Raw genomic sequence first — 12,014 nt, 5'->3', positions numbered from 1 at the left:
AATATCGGTCACAGTCGACCTCCACATAGAGTCCGTGGAGAAATGGCAAGGCGGTCCAAAATCAAGTACCTTAGTGGACCAATGCTGGGCAAGACAGTTTGAAAAAACACAGTAAATAAGTATATATCAGAAACAAATAAATCTATTAAATTAAAGAAAGCACGTGTAAGTAAGGGATTCATTCAATCCTCCCGGCGCCATGGATTGCATACGAAAAATCCACTCTGTTTCTCGTTTGAGGAGGGCTTGATCAAAATCACCTCCTCGTATCTTAGGTTTCAACAGATCAATCATGCATAGAGTAATCCCCTCCAAGGCACCCCCATGTACTCTATTCATATGGCGGGCAACCGGGGTATCCCTATTGTGCCTGATATCTCCAAGATGCTCCCCAAATCTCGTCCTTAATTCTCTTTTAGTTTTGCCAATGTAGTCAAGGGGACAGGGGCAAGTGATCTTATATATTACCCCTGTAGATTTACAATTGCCAAACTCTCTGATGTCAAACCATCTACCATTGGCCGCACTCATGAATTGTTTAGTCTGCCTAACATACTGGCATTTAGAACAGCTCCCGCATCTGAAGAAACCCAATGGTCTCCTCTCAAGCCACGTACCTGATGTCTGTGGCTTTAGGTACAAACTATGTACTAGCCGATCCCCAATAGATCTCCCCCTTCTGTAGGTGATGCTAGGTGCCGGGGATATAAACTCCTTTAGGTTAGGGTCAGCTTGGAGTACACCCCAATGTCTTCTAATGATCTGGTATATTTTATCGGACTGGTTATCAAAAGTCCCTATCAATCTAACCAGATCAGGAGTGCCTCCCAGTCTCTCCCGAGTTCTTAGTAAAGTTGACCTGTCACTCTCAAGTGCCTCCTTGTAGGATTTAGTGAGTACCTCCGAGGGATAACCCCTCTCCCTAAATCTCCGGTGTAATTCCCCAGCCTGATATTTAAATGTATCCACCTCGGAGCAGTTCCTGCGGATGCGCAGGAACTGCCCCTTCGGTATACCTCGCTTCAGGGGGGTGGGGTGATGGCTTTGCCATTGCAGGAGACTGTTTGTGGCAGTCGGTTTACGATAGGTGCTAGTACTTAAGCCCCCATCACTGTTTTTTGAGATTGTGAGGTCCAGGAAGGCAATAGTATGTTCCTGGAATTCAGATGTAAATCTCATTCCGATTTGGTTGATATTGATCTCTCTCACAAACCTCTCAAAGTCAGCCCCTGGGCCAGACCAAAGCACGAATATATCGTCGATGTATCTGGCCCAGAGGCCGATGTGGGGCTGCCACCACCTATCCTCCTCCGGAAAAATAAAGGTTTCCTCCCACCAGCCCAGGAACAGATTAGCGTACGTGGGGGCACAAGGGCTCCCCATCGCTGTGCCCCTGAGCTGGTGGAAGTACTTACCATTGAATATAAAGAAATTCCGGGTAAGAGTAAACAAAAGAAGCTGTTTAACAAAATTGTTATGTTCGGCACATTCAATGGCTCGTGTTCTCAAATAGTGGTCAACTGCCCTCATACCGATATCATGGGGGATGCTGCTGTACAACGCTTCCACATCAATGGAAGCTAGGATCATCTGAGGTTCCACAACGACATCCTCCAGCATCCCCAAAAGGTGCAGCGTGTCCCTCACATATGAGGGAAGTGATAACACAAAAGGCCTCAGGATCTGGTCTATATATATACCAATATTTTGAGATATTGAATCGATCCCTGCCACAATTGGGCGGCCTCTTAATGGGTCAAAACCCTTATGCACCTTCGGGAGGGCATAGAAAGTAGGTACAGTTGGTGAGGTGGGAGCAAGAAAGGAAAATTCATTTTTGGATATTAGCCTACTGGCCAGAGCCTTATCCAAGAGAGCCATCAATTCATTAGAATAGTTTTTTGTAGGATCCCCTGATAGAATTTCATAGGTGTGACGGTCATTGAGGAGCAAACCACACATCTGCAGATATTTAGGATGGTCAAGAATGACAAGATTTCCACCTTTATCCGACGATTTGAAGATAAGGTTGGTGTTCTTTTCAAGCCTCTGTAAAGCTATGGACTCATTTGCTGCCAAATTACATTCGCTACCTATATAGCTGTTAGAAATCTTGCATAGATCTGCCTCAACTAGCTTGACAAAAATGTCAACACTGGTGACATCGTTAATCGGTGGCATCTTTTTACTCCTCTTTCTTAAAGAAGTGAAAGGTCCTTCACCCCTCCCTCTCTCGTTCTCATGTAGGAGGCCAACTAGGGCATTGTACCCTTCAAGATCTTCCTCACTCAGACCCAATTCTCTACATTTCTCCCAATCATTTTTCTGGAAGAACAGTTTCCACTTGAGATTACGGCCAAAAAGATTTATATCCTTGACCCAATTAAAGCAATTATACTTATTGGTAGGAACAAAATTAAGACCCCTCTGCAGCACAGCGTATTCTTCCTTGGAGAATACAAACGATGTCAAGTTAATAATCTGGCCTTGTACTATTGAGGCCGCCTCCTCAGATCGTACTTTAGTGATTGTCTGTTGTCTAAAAAAGACGGTGTTGTAAATGATGAGGAGGAGGACGCCTGAGATGTAGGGCCTGACCCACCTAGAGGTCCCCTTGTGCCCCTTCCTCCTCTCCCCCTTCCCTTCTGTCTGTATTGGCTCTTGGTAGAACGCCATTGATAAAAAGGGGCGACACCCTTTTCTGACCGCTCTGTATCTGATGTATCAATATCGGAAGAGGAGACGTCCCCGGTATTCTGGGACTGATAATCGTAGGCCTTGTTGTCCTTAAATTCGTTCAGATCTCTGGTAAACTGCGAGTGTTTCCTATCCTTTAGCCTATTTTGAAATTTCTCTATGGATGTTTGCAGAAAATTCTCCCTCCTTGTATATTCAGGGTCAGTTTTTTGTTTCTGGGCCTGTTCAATCAAAAGATTCAATTTAGTAGTTGACTCTTCAAATAGTCTCTTTTCCTCTATAAGCAATATCTGCATGAAACGAATAGAGGAGTCGATAGACTCCTTAGTCCAAGCTGCCAATACAGTGGGATTTGTGGTTCGAGGAGAAGGCCTGATCGGGATACGCAGTCCCTTAGGCACAATCCTGTTTTTTATATAATTTTCCAACCCTTTGATTTCCCACCACGATTTGATGTTATCCTTATAGCACAGATAAATGTCTCTAAACAGATTCTGGAGGGAAAGGTTGTCTGTGTTCTGAAGGGGAGTATCACTGATGGAAAAAACTATGTTTGCATCCTGTGCCCACACATTGGTATCAATAGGACCTGAAAGGAACCCCGCCATACCATAAAAATTACAGTATAATCATAAAGGAAAAATACATATGAGGGAAATCAAAACGTGTAACATATAAATCCCCTTTAAAAATATAATTTTTATTAATTAAATAGTTAAAAATACCACTTCCCAGTGAGAACGGAAAAATTTATATTGCCCAGTGACGTAGTATACAGCACAGAGCTACTTAGTATATTGCCCAGCCACGTAGTATATTGCCCAGCCACGTAGTATATTGCCCAGCCACGTATTATATTGCCCAGCCATGTATGTCACAGGTTAAAAAATAAACATATACTCACCTTCCGAGGGGCCTCTTGTAGTTCTGTCGCCTGTATTCGGTTCAGGCGGCAGCTTCCGGTCTGAGGGTGTGATGACGTCGCGGTCACATGACTGTGACGTCATGGCAGGTCCTTCTCACGCAGGCGCGCAGGGCCTGCGATGACGTCGCGGTCACATGACCGTGACGTCATGGCAGGTCCTTGTCGCACACCAACCTTAGCACCGGAACCTGTCGCTTGCATGGACCGGTCACCGGAGCGTCGGAAAGGCAGCGGAAGGTGAGTATATAATGATTTGTTATTTTTTTAAAATTATTTTTAACATTAGATGTTTTTACTATTGACGCTGCATAGGCAGCCTCAATAGTAAAAACTTGGTCACACAGGGTTAATAGCGGCGGTAACGGAGTGAGTTACCCGCGGCATAACGAGGTCCGTTACCGCTGGCATTAACCCTGTGTGAGCCGTGACTGCGGGGAGTATGGAGCGGGCGCCAGGCAGTGACTGCAGGGGAGTAGGGAGGGACTAATCGGACTGTGGCCGTCGCTGATTGGTCACGGCAGCCATGACAGGCAGCTGGCGAGACCAATCAGCGAATGAATATCCGTGACGGAAGTTGCCGACAGAAAGACGGAAGTACCCCTTAGACAATTATATATAGATTGCGCTACAGTGGGTTTTTGTCTTGGAACTCTGCCATGCAGGCCATATTTGACCAGTCTCTTTCTTATGGTGGAGTCCTGAACCCTGACCTTAACTGAGTTAAGTGAGACCTGCAGTTCTTGGGATGTTGTTGTGGGTCTTTTGTGACCTCTTGAATGAGTCAATGCCACTCTCTTGGGATAATTTTGTTCGGCCGGCCACACCTGGGAAGGTTCACAACTGTTACATGTTTTTGCCTTTTGTGTATAATGGCTCTCACTGTGGTTTGCTGACGTCCCAAAGCGTTAGAAATTGCTTTATAACCTTTTCCAGACTGATCGATCTAAATTGCTTTGTTTCTCATTTCTTCCAGAATTTCTTTGGATCACAGTATGATGGCTAGCTTTTGAGGAGCTTTTGGCCTACTTCACTTTGTCAGGCAGGTCCTGTTTATTTGATTTCATGATTGAGCACAGGTGTGGCAGTAATCCGGCCTGGGTGTGACTGGGGAATTTGAACTCCGCTTCCCAAACATGTGATAAACCGCAGTTAATTTATGTTTTAAAAGGATGTGGGGCAATCACTTTTTCCCACAGGACCCTGTAGGTTTGGATTTCTTTCCTTCTTACTAATAAAGACCTTCATTTTAAAACTACATTTTGTGTTTACTTGTGTTATCTTTGTCTATTTAAATTTGTTTTGTGATCTGAAACATTTCAGTGTGACAAACATGCAAAAGAATAGGAATCAGGAAGGGGTGAACACTTTTTCGCACAAGTGTGTGTTATATATAATATAAATTTATTGTCGCAATTTTCTGAGAGGTAACTTTTTTTATTTTTCAATTAATGGAGCTGTACAGTATGAGGGCTTGGTTTTTTTTTAGTTTTGCATTTTATTGACACATGTTGGGGTACAGCAATGGGGGCCATCAGTAGGCACCTGAAAGTTACAGCCACCCATCAGCACCCCACAATTGTGTTGTGGGCGTAAACTGATGGGAGCCATACTGGTTGTGCCAGTCGACTATTCCAGCAAATAACAGTGGCAATAGCTTTCTGATCCACCATGAATTCCTTAGATCTGAGCTATGCCAATCACATGAGCAGAAGAGCGGATTACATTCTGCCGGGGACTCCGGTGACGGAAAGGTCCAAGGCCCGAATGTAACACTGCTTACAGTGACTAAGCGCCAGTGATTGTTCTACAGTGGCCAAAACAAAGGATTATTCCAATATTATCTGTATCATTTACACCAGTACTTGCTAGACTTCCAAAAAAGGGTCTACTGAAATGAAGTGAGACAAAAGCCATAAAGAGGAAGAGTGAACCCTACCGGCGGGGGTGCACAATCTAAGGAAAAGGCTGAGGGTAGGAGGTGCTCATGAGGTGGTGCGGTTGCAGCAGGTTTATGGTTAGCTTTTCTGTAGAGATGGGTTTTTGGGTTGCTTTTAAAGATTGGAAAGAGTCAGACTGGTAAGAGTAGAGAAATCCAGCACATAAGGAAAGCACGAGAGAAATCCTGAAGCCGATGTAAAGAGCAGGCAAGAGGAAGCGAAGATTGAGATTTTGCAAAGACCAAATGGGAAGGTATCAGAAGATTAAGGCAGAGATGTATAGGGAGGACAGGTTATATAATGGAGATTATGTGTGGGAGGTATCAGGAGATTAGGGCAGAGATATATGGAGAGGACAGGTTATATACTGGAGATTGTGTGTAGGAGGTATCAGGAGATTAGAGCAGAGATGTATGGAGAGGACAGGTTATATGCTGGAGATTATGTGTGTGGAGGTGTCAGGAGATTAGGGCAGAGATGTATGAAGAGGACAGGTTATATACTGGAGATTATGTGTGGGGAGGTATCAGGAGATTAGGACAGAGATGTATGGAGAGTACAGGTTATATACTGGAGATTGTGTGTAGGAGGTATCAGGAGATTAGAGCAGAGATGTATGGAGAGGACAGGTTATATGCTGGAGATTATGTGTGTGGAGGTGTCAGGAGATTAGGGCAGAGATGTATGGAGAGGACAGGTTATATACTGGAGATTATGTGTGGGGAGGTATCAGGAGATTAGGACAGAGATGTATGGAGAGTACAGGTTATATACTGGAGATTGTGTGTAGGAGGTATCAGGAGATTAGAGCAGAGATGTATGGAGAGGACAGGTTATATGCTGGAGATTATGTGTGTGGAGGTGTCAGGAGATTAGGGCAGAGATGTATGGAGAGGACAGGTTATATACTGGAAATTATGTGTGGAGGTATCAGGAGATTAGGGCAGAGATGTATGGAGAGGACAGATTATGTGTGTAGAGGTGTCAGGAGATTAGGGCAGAGATGTATGGAGAGGACAGGTTATATACTGGAGATTATGTGTGGAGGTATCAGGAGATTAGGGCAGAGATGTATGGAGAGGACAGGTTATATACTGGAGATTATGTGTGGAGGTATCAGGAGATTAGGGCAGAGATGTATGGAGAGGACAGGTTATGTACTGGAGATTATGTGTGGAGGTATCAGGAGATTAGAGCAGAGATGTATGGAGAGGACAGGTTATATACTGGAGATTATGTGTGGGAGGTATCAGGAGATTAGAGCAGAGATGTATGGAGAGGACAGGTTATATGCTGGAGATTATGTGTGTGGAGGTGTCAGGAGATTAGGGCAGAGATGTATGGAGAGGACAGGTTATATACTGGAGATTATGTGTGGGGAGGTATCAGGAGATTAGGGCAGAGATGTATGGAGAGGACAGGTTATATACTGGAGATTATGTGTGGGGAGGTATCAGGAGATTAGGACAGAGATGTATGAGAGGACATGTTATATACTGGAGATTATGTGTGGGGAGGTATCAGGAGATTAGGGCAGAGATGTATGGAGAGGACAGGTTATATACTGGAGATTATGTGTGGGGAGGTATCAGGAGATTAGGGCAGAGATGTATGGAGAGTACAGGTTATATACTGGAGATTGTGTGTAGGAGGTATCAGGAGATTAGAGCAGAGATGTATGGAGAGGACAGGTTATATGCTGGAGATTATGTGTGTGGAGGTGTCAGGAGATTAGGGCAGAGATGTATGGAGAGGACAGGTTATATCCTGGAGATTATGTGTGGAGGTATCAGGAGATTAGGGCAGAGATGTATGGAGAGGACAGATTATGTGTGTAGAGGTGTCAGGAGATTAGGGCAGAGATGTATGGAGAGGACAGGTTATATACTGGAGATTATGTGTGGAGGTATCAGGAGATTAGGGCAGAGATGTATGGAGAGGACAGGTTATATACTGGAGATTATGAGTGGAGGTATCAGGAGATTAGAGCAGAGATGTATGGAGAGGACAGGTTATATACTGGAGATTATGTGTGGGAGGTATTAGGAGATTAGAGCAGAGATGTATGGAGAGGACAGGTTATATACTGGAGATTATGTGTGTAGGAGGTATCAGGAGACTAGGGCAATGATGTATGGAGAGAACAGGTTATATACTGGAGATTATGTGTGGGGAGGTATCAGGAGATTAGGGCAGAGATGTATGGAGAGGACAGGTTATATACTGGAAATTATGTGTGGGGATATATCAGGAGATTAGGGCAGAGATGTATGGAGAGGACAGGTATCAGGAGATTAGGGCAGAGATGTATGGAGAGGACAGGTATCAGGAGATTAGGGCAGAGATGTATGAAGAGGACAGGTTATATACTGGAGATTATGTGTGGGGAGGTATCAGGAGATTAGGACAGAGATGTATGGAGAGTACAGGTTATATACTGGAGATTGTGTGTAGGAGGTATCAGGAGATTAGAGCAGAGATGTATGGAGAGGACAGGTTATATGCTGGAGATTATGTGTGTGGAGGTATCAGGAGATTAGGGCAGAGATGTATGGAGAGGACAGGTTATATACTGGAGATTATGTGTGGGGAGGTATCAGGAGATTAGGACAGAGATGTATGGAGAGTACAGGTTATATACTGGAGATTGTGTGTAGGAGGTATCAGGAGATTAGAGCAGAGATGTATGGAGAGGACAGGTTATATGCTGGAGATTATGTGTGTGGAGGTGTCAGGAGATTAGGGCAGAGATGTATGGAGAGGACAGGTTATATACTGGAAATTATGTGTGGAGGTATCAGGAGATTAGGGCAGAGATGTATGGAGAGGACAGATTATGTGTGTAGAGGTGTCAGGAGATTAGGGCAGAGATGTATGGAGAGGACAGGTTATATACTGGAGATTATGTGTGGAGGTATCAGGAGATTAGGGCAGAGATGTATGGAGAGGACAGGTTATATACTGGAGATTATGTGTGGAGGTATCAGGAGATTAGGGCAGAGATGTATGGAGAGGACAGGTTATGTACTGGAGATTATGTGTGGAGGTATCAGGAGATTAGAGCAGAGATGTATGGAGAGGACAGGTTATATACTGGAGATTATGTGTGGGAGGTATCAGGAGATTAGAGCAGAGATGTATGGAGAGGACAGGTTATATGCTGGAGATTATGTGTGGGGAGGTATCAGGAGATTAGGGCAGAGATGTATGGAGAGGACAGGTTATATACTGGAGATTATGTGTGGGGAGGTATCAGGAGATTAGGGCAGAGATGTATGGAGAGTACAGGTTATATACTGGAGATTGTGTGTAGGAGGTATCAGGAGATTAGAGCAGAGATGTATGGAGAGGACAGGTTATATGCTGGAGATTATGTGTGTGGAGGTGTCAGGAGATTAGGGCAGAGATGTATGGAGAGGACAGGTTATATCCTGGAGATTATGTGTGGAGGTATCAGGAGATTAGGGCAGAGATGTATGGAGAGGACAGATTATGTGTGTAGAGGTGTCAGGAGATTAGGGCAGAGATGTATGGAGAGGACAGGTTATATACTGGAGATTATGTGTGGAGGTATCAGGAGATTAGGGCAGAGATGTATGGAGAGGACAGGTTATATACTGGAGATTATGAGTGGAGGTATCAGGAGATTAGAGCAGAGATGTATGGAGAGGACAGGTTATATACTGGAGATTATGTGTGGGAGGTATTAGGAGATTAGAGCAGAGATGTATGGAGAGGACAGGTTATATACTGGAGATTATGTGTGTAGGAGGTATCAGGAGACTAGGGCAATGATGTATGGAGAGAACAGGTTATATACTGGAGATTATGTGTGGGGAGGTATCAGGAGATTAGGGCAGAGATGTATGGAGAGGACAGGTTATATACTGGAAATTATGTGTGGGGATATATCAGGAGATTAGGGCAGAGATGTATGGAGAGGACAGGTATCAGGAGATTAGGGCAGAGATGTATGGAGAAGACAGGTATCAGGAGATTAGGGCAGAGATGTATGGAGAGGACAGGTTATATACTGGAGATTATGTGTGGGGAGGTATCAGGAGATTAGGGCAGAGATGTATGGAGAGGACAGGTTATATACTGGAGATTATGTGTGGGGAGGTATCAGGAGATTAGGGCAGAGATGTATGGAGAGGACAGGTTATATACTGGAAATTATGTGTGGGGATATATCAGGAGATTAGGGCAGAGATGTATGGAGAGGACAGGTATCAGGAGATTAGGGCAGAGATGTATGGAGAGGACAGGTATCAGGAGATTAGGGCAGAGATGTATGGAGAGGACAGGTTATATACTGGAGATTATGTGTGGGGAGGTATCAGGAGATTAGGGCAGAGATGTATGGAGAGGACAGGTTATATACTGGAAATTATGTGTGGGGATATATCAGGAGATTAGGGCAGAGATGTATGGAGAGGACAGGTATCAGGAGATTAGGGCAGAGATGTATGGAGAGGACAGGTATCAGGAGATTAGGGCAGAGATGTATGGAGAGGACAGGTTATATACTGGAGATTATGTGTGGGGAGGTATCAGGAGATTAGGGCAGAGATGTATGGAGAGGACAGGTTATATACTGGAGATTATGTGTGGGGAGGTATCAGGAGATTAGGGCAGAGATGTATGGAGAGGACAGGTTATATACTAGAGATTATGTGTGGGGAGGTATCAGGAGATTAGGGCAGAGATGTATGGAGAGGACAGGTTATATACTGGAGATTATGTGTGGGGAGGTATCAGGAGATTAGGGCAGAGATGTATAGAGAGGACAGGTTATATACTGGAGATTATGTGTGGGGAGGTATCAGGAGATTAGGGCAGAGATGTATGGAGAGGACAGGTTATATACTAGAGATTATGTGTGGGGAGGTATCAGGAGATTAGGGCAGAGATGTATGGAGAGGACAGGTTATATACTGGAGATTATGTGTGGGGAGGTATCAGGAGATTAGGGCAGAGATGTATGGAGAGGACAGGTTATATACTGGAGATTATGTGTGGGGATATATCAGGAGATTAGGGCAGAGATGTATGGAGAGGACAGGTTAAAAACTGGAGATTATGTGTGGGGATATATCAGGAGATTAGGGCAGAGCTGTATGGAGAGGACAGGTATCAGGACATTAGGGCAGAGATGTATGGAGAGGACAGGTATCAGGAGATTAGGGCAGAGATGTATGGAGAGGACAGGTTATATACTGGAGATTATGTGTGGGGAGGTATCAGGAGATTAGGGCAGAGATGTATGGAGAGGACAGGTTACATACTGGAGATTATGTGTGTAGGAGGTATCAGGAGATTAGGGCAGTGATGTATGGAGAGGACAGGTTACATACTGGAGATTATGTATGAGGAGGTATCAGGAGATTAGGAAAGAGATGTATGGAGAGGACAGGTTATATACTGGAGATTATGTGTGTAGGAGGTATCAGGAGATTAGGGCAGTGATGTATGGAGAGGACAGGTTACATACTGGAGATTATGTATGAGGAGGTATCAGGAGATTAGGAAAAAGATGTATGGAGAGGACAGGTTATATACTGGAGATTATGTGTGAGGAGGTATCAGGAGATTAGGGCAGAGATGTATGGAGAGGACAGGTTATATACTGGAGATTATGTGTGGGAGGTATCAGGAGATTAGGGCAGAGATGTATGGAGAGGACAGGTTATATACTGGAGATTATGTGTGGGAGGTATCAGGAGATTAGGGCAGAGATGTATGGGGAGGACAGGTTATATACTGGAGATTATGTGTGGAGGTATCAGGAGATTAGGGCAGAGATGTATGGAGAGGACAGGTTATATACTGGAAATTATGTATGGGGAGATATCAGGAGATTAGGGCAGAGATGTATGGAGAGGACAGGTTATATACTGGAGATTATGTGTGGGAGGTATCAGGAGATTAGGGCAGAGATGTATGGAGAGGACAGGTTATATACTGGAGATTATGTATGAGGAGGTATCAGGAGATTAGGGCAGAGATGTATGGAGAGGACAGGTTATATACTGGAGATTATGTGTGGGGAGATATCAGGAGATTAGGACAGAGATGTATGGAGAGGACAGGTTATATACTGGAGATTATGTGTGGGGAGATATCAGGAGACTAGGGCAGAGATGTATGGGGAGGACAGGTTATATACTGGAGATTATGTGTGGGAGGTATCAGGAGATTAGGGCAGAGATGTATGGGGAGGACAGGTTATATAGTGGAGATTATGTATGAGGAGGTATCAGGAGATTAGGGAAGAGATGTATGGAGAGGACAGGTATCAGGAGATTAGGGCAGAGATGTATGGAGAGGACAGGTTATATACTGGACATTATGTGTGGGGAGATATCAGGACATTAGGGCAGAGTTGTATGGAGAGGACAGGTTATATACTGGAGATTATGTTGGGAGGTATCAGGAGATTGGGGCAGAGATGT

The 12,014-nt window shown here is 44.4% G+C and overlaps 1 protein-coding gene across 1 annotated transcript in view; it reads left to right on the top strand.

Annotated features, from left to right (window-relative positions):
* The window catches only part of CFAP58 (cilia and flagella associated protein 58), a 79,666-nt gene that overhangs the window by 15,139 nt on the left and 52,513 nt on the right, over window positions 1-12,014 (top strand). The gene's annotated exons all lie outside the window — the stretch shown is intronic.

Source organism: Ranitomeya variabilis, chromosome 4, assembly GCF_051348905.1.
Source record: "Ranitomeya variabilis isolate aRanVar5 chromosome 4, aRanVar5.hap1, whole genome shotgun sequence".
Lineage (NCBI taxonomy): Eukaryota > Metazoa > Chordata > Amphibia > Anura > Dendrobatidae > Ranitomeya > Ranitomeya variabilis.
Note: the sequence above shows the minus strand (reverse complement) of the source record. Positions and strands in the feature narration are given on the sequence as shown.